This window comes from Triticum dicoccoides, chromosome 2B, assembly GCF_002162155.2.
Source record: "Triticum dicoccoides isolate Atlit2015 ecotype Zavitan chromosome 2B, WEW_v2.0, whole genome shotgun sequence".
In the NCBI taxonomy this organism is placed as follows: domain Eukaryota; kingdom Viridiplantae; phylum Streptophyta; class Magnoliopsida; order Poales; family Poaceae; genus Triticum; species Triticum dicoccoides.
In genome coordinates, this window is record NC_041383.1 from 793,774,155 (window position 1) to 793,779,490 (window position 5,336).

Below are 5,336 nucleotides of genomic sequence, written 5' to 3' on the forward strand. Positions count from 1 at the left end.
GCCCGCCCAACATTTTCGTTCAAGCTCCGCCACTGCTAAGCCTACCACCTAACGGTCATTTTATATGAAGGTATTTGGTTTACATGACGCCCATGTGTGCAACTAACCCCAACAAATATAATCCAGCAACGACAAACATTGGGAATGCGCAGTGGGTCATTTGCACGTACAGCTGCATCATTTCTTAGTCATTCCCTGTGTTTCGCATGGGCTCGCCTGCACGGTACACGATTTGATTAAGCTTTGTTCTAATGAACCACACCGCTTACTTCTGTTCTATAAAGCGGCTTGTTGACCTGTAAGGTATCTTAACGCTGACCTGCAAAACAGACACCACATCCGTCTGCGGACCGGGAACCAGTCCGCTGACAAGGATGCGGGAGCCATTCATTCAATGCTATCCGCATACATTTCAAACGTTGTTTCAACAAACTTGACAAAATTCATACAAATCGAATGATATTCATGCAATCAGACAAAAACATTTACATTTCGTACATATTTTGACTAAAAACTATACCGGACTTGGTAACTAGTCTACAGCCAGCCACGGCGGATCTCCACTCTCATGACATGTCTTCCCTATGCCCAGCAGACTGCTCAACGGACTGTCGTGATTCCTGGATGGATATGCTTCAGCGGAAAGGGCAAAAGTTAGTGTGGAACGGTTCTCATGAGCATGTTCCAATACAGAACGGTTCTCGACCATTTTGTAATCATGGAACTGCTCTATTACATACATCTCGCTACCAGCATCGGTGGCCCCGAATTTAGATTCGAGCGCCTCCCACAAAGTCGTTGGCAACCCGCATATGTAAATATGCGTCAACCAACTTATCTTCGATCACGCTCAGAACTGCTCCGACAAAGTAGACGGTGGCCTCCCTGAACGCCTTCTCCTGTTCAGGATTGAGCGTTCCTATGGGAGTTGCACCGATGACCCAGAACATGTTCATTGCCGTGAGCCATAAGATGGTTTTGGTTTGCCAACGCTTAAAGTATGTACCGGTAAACTTATCCGGTTTCAGTGCAGCAGCAAAACCATGATTCGAAAAATTCCTACACAAATTAGGTTTTTGGATTGCTGAGTAAATAGGCAATTTCTCGATTAATTTAATTCAAGAATAAATCACTACCATGGCATTGACAGTATTAATGACATGTTGATTGCAATCTAAGTAAGCATGTACTACGCATATAGTAGATACATCTAGGCACATAGCTAGTACTGCTAAAACAAAAAAAAGGGAGTGTGATAAACGTGCTATACACTCCAGTTGCTTAGTTGGCCGTAGCAGCGGCGACATCCTTGGCGGCCTTCTTCTCGGCTTCAAGTTTCTCGGCGGCGGCACGTTCGGTGGTGGTGACATGGTGATGACAAAGGCGACGCGAACATAGAGGAAGTAGACGAACGGAGGCGAGCAGTCGCGTAGTCGCTCCCCAAAAACCTAATCGCCCCTCTCCCGTATAGGATCCAGAGAGGCGGGGTTTCGGAAGCCTACTCTCCCATCAATGGAGTCATCGGCGGCAGCAGCAGCAATGGAACGGCAGTGGGCGTGGTGGCAGAGATGCGATATGTTTCGTGTGGCGGCTAGGGTTAGCAGCGCCTCACATATATATGCGTAGCCGTGTGGAAAACCCATGTCCAAGTTGGTAACAACCCATGATCTGACGTCTCAGATCGTGGCCCCATCTGTCAAAGACTCTCGGTTCCTGACTGGCAAAAATAAGCGCATAGGTGTGAGCTCGGTTCGGCTCAATCTCGCAACCCGTGGCGTGGCGTGACGTGACGGAGAAGGAGCGCGCGGGGCCCACTTCTCTTCTCAAGCTCCAATAGCATGTGAAACAGAACTCCTTCTCCCCTAACGGTATGGGACTGAACTTCTCACCACACCTAGTGCCATATACCCACGTGGGCCCTTAGAGATTTTTCGGAAATTGTCAAATGGCCCAAGGCCCACCCTATATTTCAACACTCACATGATACTCGACTTGTTTCTCAAAAAAAACATGAGACTAGACTTCATTAAGCTTTGTTCTAATAAACCATGGCGTTTATTTCAGTTTTATAACGCGGCTTGTTGACCTGTAATGCAGCCAAGGTTTTTTCTTATTCTGCTTTTTTTTTGAGAGGTGCCAGAAAATCCGGTTTCTGAAAAATCTTGAGAATCCTCAATTATTTTTGCCTCAAAATTTCAAACAAATTTTAAATTCAAAGTTTAGCTTCAAAATATGTTATATTTAATCCATTGTGTAGACGTAGTACTTTGTGTCTTAGTGGCTAGCATGTAGTTATCTTTCAACGGTCGTGAAATCAACAATATGTTAACGCACCGCAATTAGTACTTCTTTTTTGACATTACATTCACTCATACTGAACTTCATTTTGTTTGACATTACATTCACGCTCATACGGATTTTAACTTACCAAGAAGTACTGATTTTCATGTACAAATGGCATGTGAAACCATGAGCTCACGTGCGAGCAACCACAAGTTCGCATGACTCCGACCCCAAAAAGCAGTTCAGATCGTGCCTCCATACAGGCAGCATTGGAGACGGCACTTGAGTCGTCAAAAACAACAATTGTTTCCATGCATTTGGTGCTCGAGCATGGCACCTGGATCGTCTTGCTCACCTTGACACGCATCGCTACCAAGGCGCGGTTTCTGCCTTGTTGACCAAGTACGTAGCACTTTACACCCACTTTGCCGGCTAGCCGCCTACCGTCGTCGAGGTTAGATTTCCCCTCCCCTTTCTCCTCTTTTTCCTCCGCCTCCCGTAGCTCATATCCTCCGCGTCGGACTGCAATTCCATAATTAAGCCTACCACCTAACGCTCATTTGATATGAAGGTATTTCGTTTACACAATGTGCAGCATAGTTTGACGCCCATGTGTCTAACTAACCCCAACAAATATAGTCCAGCTAGCAACGACAAACACTGGGAATGCGCAGTGCGTCATTTGCACATACAGCTGCATCATTGTTTAATCCCTGCCCTGTGTTTCGCATGGGCTCACCTGCACTGAATGCATGCATGGTACGCGACTTGATTAAGCTTTCTTCTAATGAATCATGCAGGGTGCTTACTTCTGTTTTATAACGCGGTTTGTTTGACCTATAACGCAGCAACTACGCGGCATAGATGCATGGTCCTATATATTTTGAGCTCAATAACGAGTTGCCTGCTCATTCTCCCCCACATCGTTCCTCTCTCCAGGCCTTCTCAAGGTTAGTCCTTTTGCCATTGCTCTGCTTCCCTTAATTTTGGTCCAACATTGTTTGCTTTAGTAACTTGTTGGTGGATATTTGTATATCCATGCCGCTTGGAATGCATAGTACGGAAATAGACACACACAAAATTAGTACAGAAATATACTAGCGCCACTGATCTAGATGTTTAATTGTTAATACCCCCTTCGTTTCTAAATATGAGTCTTTTTAGATATTTCAACACATAGACTATATACAGATGTATATAGGCGTGGTTCAGAGTGTAGATTCACTCATTTTGCTCTGTATGTAGTTCATATTGAAATCTCTAAAAAGACTTATATTTTAGGAACGGAGGGAGTACATGTTTATGGATTTTTATTTTCGACCTAAGACTCATTGTTTCTTCTTTGTTCTGAGAGCAGCGATATGGGTCATACTACCATATAGTAGCACTATCTAAGCCGTTGGATGGCATCTATCACGCAGGTTTGGCGCATTCAATGCTCTATGTGCGATCGTGAGAAAATAGAGGAATTGGCATGGGGGCCACCGTATGATGCAGAGCTACTGTGTGAATACGGGGGACACGTGAGTCGGCCCCCGGCCAGAAACTCACGAAGCTGACGGAGTTGGACCACCGGTACTTGTACAAAGATAGATCCTGGACCATGGTCCAGAATTTTTCTTGGCAGCCTTAAAAGGCCCATAGGGCGGGAAAAAACGAAAAATACGTTGCTCCTCCCTGGTTTTATCATCTCGAAGCATCCCCCCTCCTGTTTTTTTGTTTTTTGTTTTTTTAGAATTACCCCGTTCTCCTGTTTTGCGCGGTGCAGTTATGGCTGGCCTTTCCCGGCTGATGGCTGATAGTGCACAGGCTCTCTGGGTGAACGCATGGCATGCTGCTCTGTTGCAGTGAAAAACGAGCGTCAGAAACAGTTGGGCGATCTCATTGAAAAGTAAAAAATAAATCACGGCGATTACATAACACATGGATACACATTTTAAGCTGATTTGCGCATAACAACAGGGTACATTTTCAGGCCAACACCAGTTAACACATATTCAAACCAAGACATTTGCAGTACCACATGTCTGGTCTGACGGATCTGAATCTAATTGAGACTAGTAACTAAACACACACACAACAAACATTAGCGGTACTACCAACTCGACTTTCGACCCAAAAGCATGACACCAATGGCGCCTCTCACTTGAAATACACGACTGCCAGTGTCCGGACAGACATGCCAAGCAAGAACACAAAGAGCATCAAGATAGTGGCGAGCATGAGCAGCGCAATCCTGGAGAAATCAACAATGGTGCTGGCCTTGGCCGGGGTGACATGCTGGCATCCATTCGAAACAGAACAACCGATGAACTCTGGGACTCCTTCCTGACGCGAGCTCCGGTGTTGCAGGCTAGCAGCCCAGGAGAAGCTGGGGATGGTGGGCGCGGCAAAGACCAAGATCTAACGGAATCCAGCATAGCAGGATAAATCTCTTGCCACTCGGAAAGCCCACACTGACGAGACTGAAAAATAGAAGAACAAAAAATCAAGAACTGCACTAACGTAAAGATGAAGGACCAGATCTGAGTTTGAGATTCAGGAACTCACACTCCAAAGGATGCACCAGTAGTACCGATCACCTGGCTTTTTCCCGCATGGGGTCAGCTCGGTGCCCGGCAGCGGAGGAAGAAGAAGCAGACATGGCAGCGAAAGACCTTGCGCAATGGGGATCCAGATTGACCCGGGAGAGGATAAGGCTGTAAATAAATACAGTTGCCCGCATCGTTGCTTGTCCAGTGGGCCCACTCCGGAAGGAGATAGGCCGGACCAGGTGCTCCATATGCCGGTCCAAGAAATCTCACGTAGCAAAGACCGTACTGGGCCGAGTTAGCTGGGCCTCATAAATGACATCAGACAAACTAGTTTGCCACTATGCAGAAATGAGTGGCCGAGCTGAATACTTGGTCATATACATGCATGATTGTGCATCTCGAGGAAAACCAACCGCTGAGATAATAGTACTATATGGTAGTATGACCTATATTGAATTTTCGCTTTGTTCTACACTTTTGCTGTTGTATAGTGGCGGACATGCGGAGACTTGATCCTGC

General features: G+C 46.0%; 1 long non-coding RNA gene across 1 annotated transcript; it reads right to left on the bottom strand.

Moving 5' to 3' along the window:
• Positions 1–4,164: 4,164 nt before the first annotated feature.
• On the bottom strand, positions 4,165–4,975 carry LOC119368833. Its single transcript, XR_005176751.1, has 2 exons — positions 4,834–4,975; positions 4,165–4,748 (listed from the first exon to the last, which is right to left on the bottom strand). It is a non-coding gene; the product is annotated as an uncharacterized LOC119368833 (long non-coding RNA).
• Between the last annotated feature and the right edge of the window lie 361 nt (positions 4,976–5,336).